The following is a 13,471-nucleotide window of genomic DNA, read 5'->3' on the forward strand; positions in this document are numbered from 1 at the left end:
GTTAGAAGCACTGCTAGAAGCTGAATGAGCTTTCTTTTACTGCCTAACTACATATTTACTCCTTTTGAGATCCCTCCCAGACATAACCATAACCATAAATGTCACTGTGGGGACAGAGCCAGAAGTGCCGTTTTTAGGCTCTCGCCCTCAGGTGGAAAGGTGCTCACTTGGGTAGTAAATGGCCATCAACTGTGATTGGATGGCCATTAGCTGTGGCTAGTTGGCCGTCAGCTGTAACCAGTGAGCTATTGGCCACTAATGTAACTGCCGTGGCTATGCTAGCAGCAAATGGGGGCCAGCAAGAAGATGGTGGCTGAGCTAGCAAGTGCGAATTGCAGCTAGCAAGTAAGGTTGGTTGGTTGGCAGACAAGCAGACGGCAGGTTGCGGATGTGTGGCTCCTGCTTCCTGTGTCTCCAATCCAGCCACCACGAGAATATAATGATATGACTCCCCTCTCTGTGGCTCCGTGGGTGTTCCTGTTTGGCCTCACCATGTCCTGCGTTCTTATGTGGGGAGTGGGACCAGAGACCCCGCCTGATGCCCTGCATGACAGTCATTCACATTCAGCCTCTGGTGAATGTATATGTTGAATTGAAATCAAACGTGTGAAACTCGGAAAGGACTTGACCATTGCTCCAAGTCCTCTGCTATCTTATTATCTTACCACCTGCCGTAGTTACTTTATATCAGTAGTACTATTATTTTGCTAAATTAATAGGTCTAGTAAATGTGTGTTCTCAGAAAGAACTTGTTAAGCTTGTTTTTTTTTTTCTGATTAGGTGTGACCCATTAGTGCAACTTCACAGATGTGCTCGTTATTTCTCTGTACCAGCTTAAATTACTCAGAGAGCTTAGTTTTGAAGACAAAGCATTTCATATACTTCAAAGACTAGAAACATTAAGAAGATAAACTTTGTTCTAAAAGTCTCATTTAAAAATTTGTGATGTTAAACCTGTGTTTTCTTGGCAGTATTCAAGGAAAATTGAGGTTATTTTTTTAAAGGCTTCCTACTACTCATTTTTAAGTAAATCATACTTTGAGCAAAGTTGCCATGTCTCTGAGTCTGAGTTGTTTTCCTCAAAGTAGGAATGTTCTGGTGGATGATATGAGGCTCCTTCTACCTCTCACAATTTGTGATACTAAGTAATAAATATTTTTGTTGTAAGTACATTTAGTTATAAATTTAAGAGAAAGGGAACTTTAGAATTGCCTTAAGTAAAGCCGCACAGTTAGTTCTTAATCATAATACCTAATTCTCTGATGATATTTTGTGTGATACATTTTTCTATCCTATATGATTGCAAATTACTGTTTTTTTTTAATACCCCAGTGCTTGCCATACAGTATGTAGTCAATATCTCTTTAGAATATTCAAATCTTAGGTTTGGGAACAACCATGGTTATTACGTAGTGCTAACACTTTACTTCACAAAAGACAGTAGAGGCCTGAGATGACAAATACCATGTTTCCCTGAAAATAAGACCTAGCTGGACAATCTAATCTAATGTGTCCTTTGGAGCAAAAATTAACATAAAACCTGATAATATTATTATATTATATTATATTATATTATATTAATTATATTATATTATAGATGTTATGTTATGTTATGTTATGTTATGTTATGTTATGTTGTTATGTTATGTTGTGTTGTGTTGTGTTATGTTATGTTATGTTATGTTATGTTATGTTATGTTATGTTATGTTATGTTATGTTATATTATAATGTGTGGGGACAGAGTCCCAGAGAGGAGTTTCCAGGCTCTCGGCCTCACATGGAAAGGTGCTGGCTCGGTTATTAGATGGCCATCAGCTGTAATCAGATGGTCATCCACTGTGGCTGAGTGGCCATCAGCAGTTGCCGGTTAGCCATTAGCCACTAATATAATTGCTGTGGCTACGGTAGGGAGTTGGTTGGTCTGCAGAGAAGTGGACTGTGGATTGCAGCTGGCAAGTGGGGTTGTTGGTTGGCAAGCAGACGGTAGATTGCAGATCATGTGGATCCTACTTACTGTGTCTCACCCGGCCGCCAGAGACACTGGGATGTAGGAAGACCCCTTGTTGGAGTACAGGCGGATGTTTGCTTTTGTGTCTCAACCAGCTGCCAGCGAGAATACAGTGGAGTGACTCACCTATCTATGGCTCCATTGTTGTTCATTTTCGGCCTCACCATATCCTGCGTTCTCATGCAGGGAGTGGGAGCTGAGAAACTGCATAACAATAAGACCCTGTTTTATAGTAAAATAAGACGAGGTCTTATAGTAAAATAAGACAGGGTCTTATATTAATTTTTGCTCCAAAGGACGCATTAGAGCTGATTGTTAGGGTAGGTCTTATTTTCGCGGAAACATGGTAAGACTTATCCAAAGTCAGCTCAGGTCTTCTGACTCCTTTAGTGCTTTCTTCCACATTGGCTTAGCCTCTCAATGTGAGATTTCATACATTTAGTCATTTTTATTAAGGTAGAAAAACATACCATTCAGATACAAGTTTGAAATTACTACAACCTAACATGACAATCAGCGTGATAGATAAAGATACTACCCAGGTATTCACGGAATTAAAGGAATCAAAAAGAGTTACATTATCTTTATAGTTCTAAAAAAGAATGCAAACTTATTGTTTTTTCTAAATGAAAAATATGATCTTTGTTCAGTTTTCTAATGCTTCTGATTTTAAGATTGCCTGCACACCATAACTGCCAACACAGTTATGGTTTTGTAGGTGTGATTTTTAAAAAAAATTATTATTCAATTGATAGTGTTGGCATTAACATACACATTTTCCCCTTTTTGTTTAGAATAATAGAATGATTCACCAGTAAATTTACATTTAAAAATTTTTGTATTCTATTTATAATATCAATCTGTCCTGAGATATGGATACGTAATTTATTAAAAGGTTTTTTTTTTATATTTAACTAGAAATATCATACTAATTCTTAACAGCAATTTATAGCATTAAGATAGCCATTTCAAAATTGGGAAAAAAATGTGTCTGTCGAATGTATTTATTGTGAACTTCATCTTGCAGGGGTAAGATTATAAAATAACTGGATGAAACCAGAATCACATTGATAATAATTACCTATGAAAACCCTTAAATTACCCATAAATAAAAAATATACTTTGTTTTGTGAACGTAATCCTATGTAGTGATATAAAGTTATATGTGTCTAATGTAAGGGGCAGGGCAGTAGTCCTGGAGTGTGTCAGCCTGGGTTCAAATCCTGGTTCCATCATTTCCTATCATGTGACCCTGGGGGATTTTATTTACCTCTCTGTGCCTCAGTTTCCTTATTGGTACAGTAGGGCTAATACCAGCACCCACCTCATAGTGTTAGGTGCATTATGCGATTTACTCTATGTGCCAAGCACAAAGTGTTGAATAAGTATTAACTATCATTATAACACAGAATATACACAATACAATAAAGAGTACACATATACAGTATATGTTTCCAGTTTTTCTTAAATGTGTGGTTGAATTCACGTGAATTAATTCTGTGCAGGGTGTGGTTGGTATATTCTGTTCTTCCCTCTGGTGTAATGTATTCATTTATATTTTCTTCAGTATATATGTATATGCACTGGATCAGAGTGTAAAATGTATTTCTTGTGATGGGTTATGGGGGGGAAAATTTGAAAAGGACTGTTCTAGAGCACTTGAATTCCTCCTCGGAGGCCTGCTGAAAGTTACTTGAGTGCTGCCTCAGTTGTGTGATCTTTTTTCCCCTCTAGTGAACAATGAGTAGTAAAACTGGTTCTAAGGACGGGGAGTGAAGATAATGATATAAGTAGCTTGGGAGAGCAGCGATCGCCTCTGGGTGTAGACTGGGCGAGGGGCAGAGGCGGTGGGTGGGGAGGTCTAACAGGGTGGAGGAGGAGAAGCCCCAGAACGTGCAGCAACCTGTGCTCAGCCTCGGGCTTTGGCTGTATGGGGGTGGAGAGGCTCCACTGAGATTAGGCATGTCGGTCCTTGAAAGGACAGGATGCAGGCCGAGAGACGGGAGGGAACACGCTTTCGTACGCTAGCACTTGTGTGGCCTGAGATGCAGTTGAGGAGGGCAGTGCTATTGACAACTTGGTAGGGAAAAGAGGGATAGATGGGGCAGGGGATAAAATGGTGAAAGAAGTTGAGGGGAAGAGATAAGGATGGGTTGGAGTCAGTTGAGTAAGAATCCTGACATGCTAGGCTCCTTATGACTCAAGATGATGTCTTAGGCAGCGCTCTTAAGCCAATTAAGAGCTATCTTGAACAATGGCAAATCAAAGTGACGTTACTCTTCACAGTTTATCCTGGACACAGTGTATGAGAATAAAATGCTGTTGCTGCACTAGTAAAGTCCAAAATTTGGTTTCTGCCGCCAAGGAGGAGCTTTTGTCTAATTGTAGCGTTCATAGAGTTGAAGAAGCATGGGCTCATGGTGTGCGTTTCAGTGTGATACGTTTAGGGACTTTTCTAAGGAGATAGTGAATCACCCATGAAATGAGTCAAAGTTATATCCTAAAACTGATAAACAAACCATAGAGAAGCAACGAAGGACAGTCTGTGGGAAAAATGGGTCAATAAGTAGTTCTAATTTTTTAAAATTGTAATTGATCTTTTACCAGCTAGGTCCCCCATCTGCTAATTCATGCCCTTAGATTGCAAAAAACAAGACCACCCTCTCAAGCACTTCTGAAATTTCTTGCAGGATTTCATTCAAATGTTCATGAGCAGATCTGGTGATGCCATGTGCACCACTGCCCTTGCCATGCAGTGCCCCCTTCTCCCACTGGGCAGAGCTAGACCTGGAGACAAGGAGAAGGAATGTTGCTCTCTTTTATGTCAGAGGGGTGTCAAATTAATGATGCATTACAGTATCCTTCAAAGGTGAAATTTTGGTATCACTGTCCCCCTAAATCTCAGTCATGGGTGGGCCAGGATAAACTCTGAGTGACACACACTGTACTGTTCTCAAGTACTGTTCTTCACACTTCCAGAACAAAGGCTCTGCTCCTGGACCAAACTATGCTTGTCTTTTTCTGGTATATGAGGTCGCCTTACCGCACATTGATTATAGTGTAACCTTTTATAAATAATTTCATTTCATTATTTAAAAAAAAGTTTCACAGAATACTAAAGGAAAATGTGATATATTCATATTACATATACATATACCGGGGTGCCAAAAAATGTATACTGGTGGGCAGTTTAGTCAGTGTTGCTCAAGAAGTAGTTCACTGTCCTCAGAAGTGTCTAGATGCTGATGGTAACCACTTTGAGCCCCTCTTGTAATTGCAGAAGTTAACCGTGACTTGTATTTGTCTTTTGTTATCAGTATATATTGAGTATTACAGTTTTAGTAGTGTTTTCCTTAAAATATGTATACATTTTTTGGCACCCTCTTTATATATACATATGTGTCTATATATGTATATGTATATATATTAATATATATTTAATATATATGTTTATATATTGTATATATTTTATATATACATCTATATACATATATCTATATTAGTGCTTCTAAAGCTTTTTCTTAGAGAGCTCTGCTAGTATTTGGTAATTGCAGTGAATAAATATATAACTGCATAAAACATGTCCTGTTCCTGTGGCTTTTCCTAAAAGGCAGGGGCTGCCAGCACACAGAAAGCATGGATAGAAATGTAGGAAAGGCTCCCTTTCTCCCACGCAGCTGTGTGCCTCTGGGTTCATTGTGTATGGATGGGCTCATCAGCAATTGAAGTCTGCATGATGGATTGTTGGGCTACCTAGGAGGGAACATTACGTGAGAAGAGAGTCAGGAAGACAAATTAGATCGAGGAAACAAAACATTGGTCGTCAGAAGGGCAAGAAACAATCAGGAGTATACCACGGTCTTCATCGTATCAGTTTGCCTCTTGACCTCAGTGCATGCCAGATTCCACTGGAAACGGAGGTGCTCATGAAAAAATGAAATGATATTTTCACTAAAACCTAGACATACTGATTACTCGTGACACTGATACATGGTTCTCAATTGGGAACAAAAGTCTAATAACATTTCTTTGCAGAATCCATTGTAACGTCTTCATTTTGAGGTTGCCAGGAGAACCATGGCATATAGCATAAGATGATGATAACCCTGTAAAAGTGGCTCATCTCTGAGCACTGCAGCCCCCTAGAGGAACTATCACCAGAGGTGCCCAGATAAGCGAGGAAGAAAATGGTAGATGTCATGGCGTGTTCGAGTGGACATGTTCCGAGACATCCTGGGGATTCCGGTTGTTCTAGACATAGATAGGGCGCTGGATAAACTTTGTAGGGAAAGAAGGTACTCTCATAACAACTGGGAAGCAAGAGCCAACAAAACAAGTGTACCAAAGATTCGCAGGCAGGATGCTCAGGTCATTTATCCTATTAGATCAGTCATTTAAAGGTGTAAATTAGTTGAACGGGATTCAGATGTGTTCTGTAGGTCAATAAATACCATAGATACATCTCCTATAAGAAAGAATATGTAGGATGGTTAAGAAAGACAGTTCTCTTCATGCAAACAACCATAGGCTCCCTATGTAACAGAGCTTTTGATTGAAGCTGCTCCACCAAAACCCTTTCTGTGTTTTCCTACTGTCCCATCCTGAGAAAAATGTATTGAGAGTGACAACTGCAGATCTTAATCATTAATATAGTGCCCAATGAGCTGTCTGTCTGTACAGGCCCCGTATGCATGGTTACTTGGGGTTCTGCTTCCGTAAACTAGCAAGGAAGGGAAGATTACTACCTAGGAGAGTATAGTCCTTCACTTGGTAGCTAAAGTCTTCAGAACCTGACTAGCACCTTCCTTTCTGCCCTCATCACTTTCAGCTTCCAGCAATCCACTGAACTATTTATCCTTTCTCCAAATGCTAAGCACTTTCGTTCCTCTGTTACTTTACTCTTGTGGTTTCATCTTCTTGGGATGTCATTCCCCCACCCTCCCCGCCCCAGCCCCCATTTCCTTTTCCAGTCTGACAAACTCTTTTTCTTAAATGCATCTCAAATGTTTCTTCCTTTTTGAAGCCTTTCCTGACTCCCTAGGAATAACTAGAATTCCAATATCCACTTTTATTGTAATATCTAATACATTCTGTTATATAATTACCTGTCAAGTTGTCTGCTTCCATACTAGACTGTTAGAACAGCAAGGTCTGTATTCTATTCATATATGTTTCTCAAGTGCCTAGCAAAAGGACAGGTTAATAGTCAGGGCTTATGAACACTCAATGATTAATTGACCTGTAGAAATAGGAAATATAATAAGTATAATTCAAAGTCTGTATTCTCTAAATCCTGCCTAAGTTTTTGTTGTTGTTTTTTGTTTTTATAACATTTCATTTTGGGACTGAAATGATTTGACAGGGAAATCTGATTAAACATTTTTTATTTCAAATGGAGATTATTATTATTATTTTTTTTTAAAGAGAGATTTCTTCTCTGCTTTGTAATTCCAAGTCCTTGAGGAACACCCATTGAAAGTAGATTCTTGGCCAAATGCCTAAATGAAAAATGCCTGAAGTATTCTTTTCTAAAATGATATATTTAACACTTTAGAAAGTGGGACATGACTGTTTTCAGTTAACGTTTTTACTTTGATTCTCATTAAATACATCTTAAAAAGGATTATGAGTGAACAGTTTAGGAAATTAAAGTAATGAATAATTTTTTTCTTTCAGATACCTTCTAAGACATCCTCTACATTGTAAGTCAAGGAACATCTATAGTCCAAAACTCCCTGAGTAATTGGAGCTTGCAGCCTAGTGGTCAGAGAAGACAAGTACAATAAAATAGTAAGTAAATTATGTGACACACAAGAAAGTGTCAAGTGCTATGGAAAAATTAGAGCAAGGGAAGGGGAATTTAGGAGTGGCAATGTGCCACTGTAAATAAGTGATTATGACAAGCTGTTGAGTACATGATTTTGAGCATATACTTCGAGAAGGAAAGGGATACAGATGTTTGGGGGATGAACATTTCACGTAAAGGAAACATCCAATATAAATATCCTAAAGCAAAAAGACCTTACATAGAGATAATGTTAGAAAAATTAAAGGGAAGAGTAGGATAGAGAATGTGGGGCCATTTTAAAGGCATCATAAGGAATTTGACTTTTACTCTGGATATGATAAAATATTAGAGTTTTGAAGAGAGATATAAAATGATTTGACTTCCATTTTCAAAAGATCCTTTTCATTGTAATGTGGAAAATAAGCTGGAGAAGTGGAAGAGTAACGGTCATATCAGTGGGGAGCTATTGCCATGATCGCAGTGAAAGATCTGGTGTCCAAAATTAGTATTGTAGCAAAGGAGGTGGAAGGAAGTTGTCCTGGATAAATTTTGAAAGTAGAGCCAAGAGGATTTGTAGACAGGTTGGATATAAGGTATGAAAGAAAGAGGAGTCAAAGATGTCATGAAGATTTTTGGTCTGAATGACTGAAAGTATGGAATTGCAATTTATTGCAATGGGGGAAAACTATGGCTATAGTAGGTTTAGGGCAGAGTGAGGGCATCAAAGAGGAATTCAGTTGGCAAGTGGTAAGTTTGAGATGTCTGTCAGAGGAGATGTTGAATAAGCATTTGGGAAAATACATATGGAGTTCAGGAAAGAGGTCTGGGTTGGAGATAACAATTTGGTAGTCATTGGCATTTACATGGTTTGGAAGGCCATGATACCAGATGGAGTGTAACAAGAAAGGAGAGGGAATCAAGCACTGAGTCTTATGAAATCCCAACAATAAGAGCTTAAGGAGAAGAGGTATAATCATCAAAAGAATTTATGAAGTGGTGAGCAGTAAGAGGAGGTGAAAAAAGAGAATGTGGTTTACTTCAACTCTAAACAGGAACTTGTATCAAAGTAAAGATGATCAACAGTATTGAATGATGGTGATAGGTCGTGACCACATTATATGAATGATGAGACATTGAATACTGGTTGGATCCAAATTTCGAGAAATAATGGGGGTGAAAGCCTTGTTGAAATGGGTTTAAGAGAGAATAGGAGGAGATGAAATGGTGAAATTAAGTATGGACTTCTTGCCAAGAGGTTTGCTATAAAGGATAAAAGGGAAATGGGGAGGTAGCTGGGAGAAGAGTAGGGCCAAGAGATTTTTTTTTTTGTATGTTTGTTTAAAACTATTTTTAGATGGGAGGAATGGAAATATATTTATTAGGTTGGTTCAAAAGTAATTGTGGCTTAAAATTTGTGGCTTAAAATGTTAAAAATAATTGCCAAAACCACAATGACTTTTGCACCAACCTAATATATTGTGATTGCAATGATCTAGTAGAGAGGGAAATATTGAAAGCCAGAGGACATTTTTGTGTCCACTGAGAACTGAACCAAAGAATTTCCTGACTATAAGGACAATGAAACGAAAGCATATTATTACAGGAAGTTACTAAAAGACATCCTGACATTAAAAAATATTAATATAAATAATGTAACAGATGGTTATGGAGTGTTCCCAGCACTAGGGGTAATGGGAATATAAAGATGAGTGAAACCCAGTCTTTAGTTTTCAGGAATTCACTGTAGGACAGTGGTTAAGAGTATGGACCCTGGAGCCAGGCTGTCTGGGTTGAATCCTGACTCTACCATTTATTGGTTGTGTGGCCCCAACACGTTACTTAAACTTTCATTGCCTAAATTTGCACATTTATAAAATAGGATAATTATTGTACACACCTCATATGTCAGTTATAAGAATTAGATAAGTTAATGTAGTTATAAAGAAATGCCTTCTACATAGCAAGTGGTACATACAGCTATTTACTAGCTATTATTAGTTAAATGTTGTTAGGTGCTCGTTTAATGAAAGTAAGATTAGAGTATCATGGCAGCATAGAATAGACACTTGTTCATTTTGACTTAGGCGTCAGAAATGGTCTCAGAATGCTTTTCAAAGAAGGCATGTTTAAATGGACCTTGCAGAATGAGGCAGACTTTACTAGGTAGAGTAAAGCTGAGAGGAGACTTGTTAAGCAATGGCTCAGAATTTGAGAGTTCATGCTGTGCTTGAGAAGAGAGAGATTAGGATTGTTGTAAGATTGGGCTGGAAAAGTTATCACTGGAGACAGACAGGGTTGCAGGGCCTTGAACGCCTTCTACAGGGTGTGGACTTGGCCCTATCTACAGGATGCTCAGTGTTCTCAGAGGGAGTTGGTTACTCCACGGAGTCAAACAAGAGTAAACCTCAACATGTTTAACTCTAAGCTGGTTGTGCTTTCCCTCTTTCAGTGGTACACCAGCCATTCCAACTTCAGTTTTTGCTGTCCTTAGTTACACTTTTCCATCGTCCTCAGTTTCTCAAATGTTTAACGTTCTCTCTTTCCCCCTTGTGTGCTTTTACCTTCTGCTTGACTCTTCTGATTGACTCTTCTCATTTTCACAGTCAGCTTGGGCTGAGCTCTGGAACCCCTCCCAACGCTGGACAGTCAGGCTCCTGGAGTGTCTGGACTTCCCCTGCCAGAGCATTTATCCCACTCTTTTTCCTAAAAAGCAAAACAAGACAACAAAAAAATTCTTTTAAATTCCTCACGTTCTCACCCAATGCTTGGAACACAGTATGCAATTATACAAGCTGGGTAGATCAGTGAAATAACATGTTTCAGAAAAAAGTGATCAGAGAATAAGGAAGATTAATGAGGAGAAAACAAATGTTGAGAATCCACAAAGAGGTTCGAGGAAATCTCTTTCAGTCTCCCCCTGCCTCCCGAAGTCACCCTGGGAAACACTTTACATTTTCTGGATTGTTGTTGAATATTTTAAGCTCTGATTAGATTTTTATTTTTTATTTTTAATGAGGATTTGGAAGCATATAAAATGAAAGGCTTCAACCAGGTTCAAAATTTTATCTTCCCAAGGTCTCAACTAAATGGGAAACTTCCAACTGCAAAAGAAAATAGTACTTGAATGAGGGGCTACGTTTCACTCATTCATGATTGGTGTGTGCATGGGTTAACTTGATATTATGTGTGGTCATCCAGGTCATCTCTTGGAGACATTCAGTGCCCTAGAGATGAAGGCAAATGGAAATGCACTGAATTACCTACAGAGGCAGCTCAGCTCCCTCATACAAGGTCTTTGTCGTCTCCTAGGCTTCCTTAATGCTGCTGACTTGGCAGAAAGTGCCTCTACCTCATTCTCTGCCCTTCACTTTACCACCTGGCTTCCACCTCTAGGCACAGAGGCTGTCTCCTTCCATTGACCTTTTGGATATTTCTTACAATCAGAAGGAACAGATGTAAAATACCTTTACTTCTGTTTTCATTCTGACTTGAATTGTAGTGGGCTGTTTACATACCCCCCCCATGTATTCACCCCTCTTTTTTACACATACACATACATACTCAAACGAAAGCTCCTAGAAGAAAAGGGTGGGAGCCTTTCATATTGTAACTTAATAAATATTCAGAGAAGGGAGAAGTTAATATTGGAGAATAAATACAGGTATCCCCCACTTTTCAAAAGTTCACATTACACCACTTCACTTCTATGAAAGACCTATGGTACATTAGGACCTGTTTTTGCTGACTGAAAGAAATATGAAGAGGATTTTCGCTTTGATAAAAAATGGCAAATAGTGAAAATAACATTCAGTGTTTGATTTGCAGCAGCCCTCCCAGAGTCGGCATGCATGCCAAGCAGCCAGCGGCCCCGCTGAGCTCCTTCCCAGGGAACTACACTCAGCATCTGAACATCAGGTACCATAGTTTTGAACTGTGAGTATCTAGACTTCATCTCCATTTATTTTGTGCATTTGTTAGCAATATGTGTCCTAAGGTATCAGAAAAGCCTAAAAGAGCTTGGAAGGGTGTTATGCTCAGCGTGAAACTAGATGCAATTAAGTGTTTGGATCATGGTGAATGAAATAAAGACATTGTGCATATGTTGAATATTAGGTCTGGGAATGCTCAAAAATTTCCCAGATAAATTAATCATAGTTGCTTCTTTGCTTTACACCATTTTGGCTTATGAAAGTTTTCATAGGAACACTCTACTTTTGGATAGCAGGAGAAACCTGTATATAAAAAGAAGTTAGTCAATGGCTGTGGGTTGTTTTCTGAACTGAAGATAACAGTATAAAGAAAGGAAGGGAGGAAGGAAGGAAGGAAGGAAGGAAGGGAGGGAGGGAGGGAGGAAGGAAGGAAGGAAGAAAAGAAAGAAAGAAAGAAAGATTTTTGGGCATTCAGTTTACTATGCATTGCAAAATGCAATTAGATAGCACCATTTACATAGTCTTGAATTGAATTCTGTACATTGAAATAGAATATTTACATGTTTCTTTTTAAAATAAAGAATTTACTATAAAAGGACATTAAATAAGGGAAGAAAAGAGAATGTGGTTAAGGAAAATGGAACAATTTACTCTGCTGTTTTTAAAATGCTCCCTGAGATTCATCCATGAATAGGGTGTGGGTTGTGACACCTGGCAATATGCAAGCTTGCACTTATTATATCCCGTGAAAAATAATACAGAAACCTACATAGTTTGATTGAGATCTTGGCGTAGCCTAAAGAAGGGTAAAGAGACCTAGTTTTTTTTAGCTGGCCAAAGTTATGAAATGGGTGGAATTCCCAGAAAAAGGGTCAGACAAGATTTTTTATTTTTTCAAACAAGAGGTTAGTTGGCAAGTTCCTACCTTTGTTATATCGCAGGGTTGTATGCCTCTTCTAAACTCTGGAATAATACAAATGGCATAGGTAATTGATGTTTATATGTTTTATCTTACATCAGAAGTACCTTAAAGATAGTCATTCATTTTCTGTGTCAAAAGTCAATTCTTAGGACCTTGTGGAGAACAGAAATGTTTTCAAATTTGTTTGTATTCCTTCATTCGCACACATTAATGATTTCATTTAGAATTTCTCACAGTCCCATTCATCTAAAACCCTGCAATCATAAGCTGTATGGTAAAAGCCCACCCAGTCTGTCATCAGACCATTTTCAGGAAGTGTTTATCAAACCTCCAGTGGAGCCTTTTGCCAGCCACCACTGCAGAAAACACACCCTGAGACAAGTGGGTTATCTGATTCATCACTGCGGGAAGAGGGGTGATACTTTCTGGAGGTAGGTTTGGAGAGAAAATGGAGGCTCTAAAACCTTATCCATGTGTACTCATTATTCCATGAAAATCTCTCTATCTTCTATCAGATTTTCAATTCAGCTCACAGGGATTTTCTCTTTTCTTTTTTATGGCACCCAATCTATGTTGCTCTCATAAAGCAAAGTGATCCCTGATAAAGGAACCATGGAGCAGACCTATCTGGAAGGATCAGACACTTTCCCTGGGTCAAACTAGACAATAACTAATCCTGGACTTTTATATTCAGATGGGCAAGATATGTAAGAAGCTCTATGCCATAATACTATCAGAAATTAAACAAAACAAAACAAAACTGGGGCACTATTCTCTACCTTCTGAAAAGAAAGAGCTAACTCAAAGACATGCTCATTTAAAC

At 38.5% G+C, this 13,471-nt stretch overlaps 1 protein-coding gene across 1 annotated transcript in view; it reads left to right on the plus strand.

Moving 5' to 3' along the window:
• The window catches only part of DSC1 (desmocollin 1), a 313,848-nt gene that overhangs the window by 183,950 nt on the left and 116,427 nt on the right, over positions 1–13,471 (plus strand). Inside the window, exons 5-6 of the mRNA XM_074339731.1 lie at positions 7,686–7,799; positions 11,623–11,730. The gene's annotated coding sequence lies outside the window, so the exon portion shown is untranslated. The remainder of the gene's footprint in view (positions 1–7,685; positions 7,800–11,622; positions 11,731–13,471) is intronic.

This window comes from Rhinolophus sinicus, linkage group LG09 (assembly GCF_036562045.2).
Source record: "Rhinolophus sinicus isolate RSC01 linkage group LG09, ASM3656204v1, whole genome shotgun sequence".
NCBI classification, from domain to species: domain Eukaryota; kingdom Metazoa; phylum Chordata; class Mammalia; order Chiroptera; family Rhinolophidae; genus Rhinolophus; species Rhinolophus sinicus.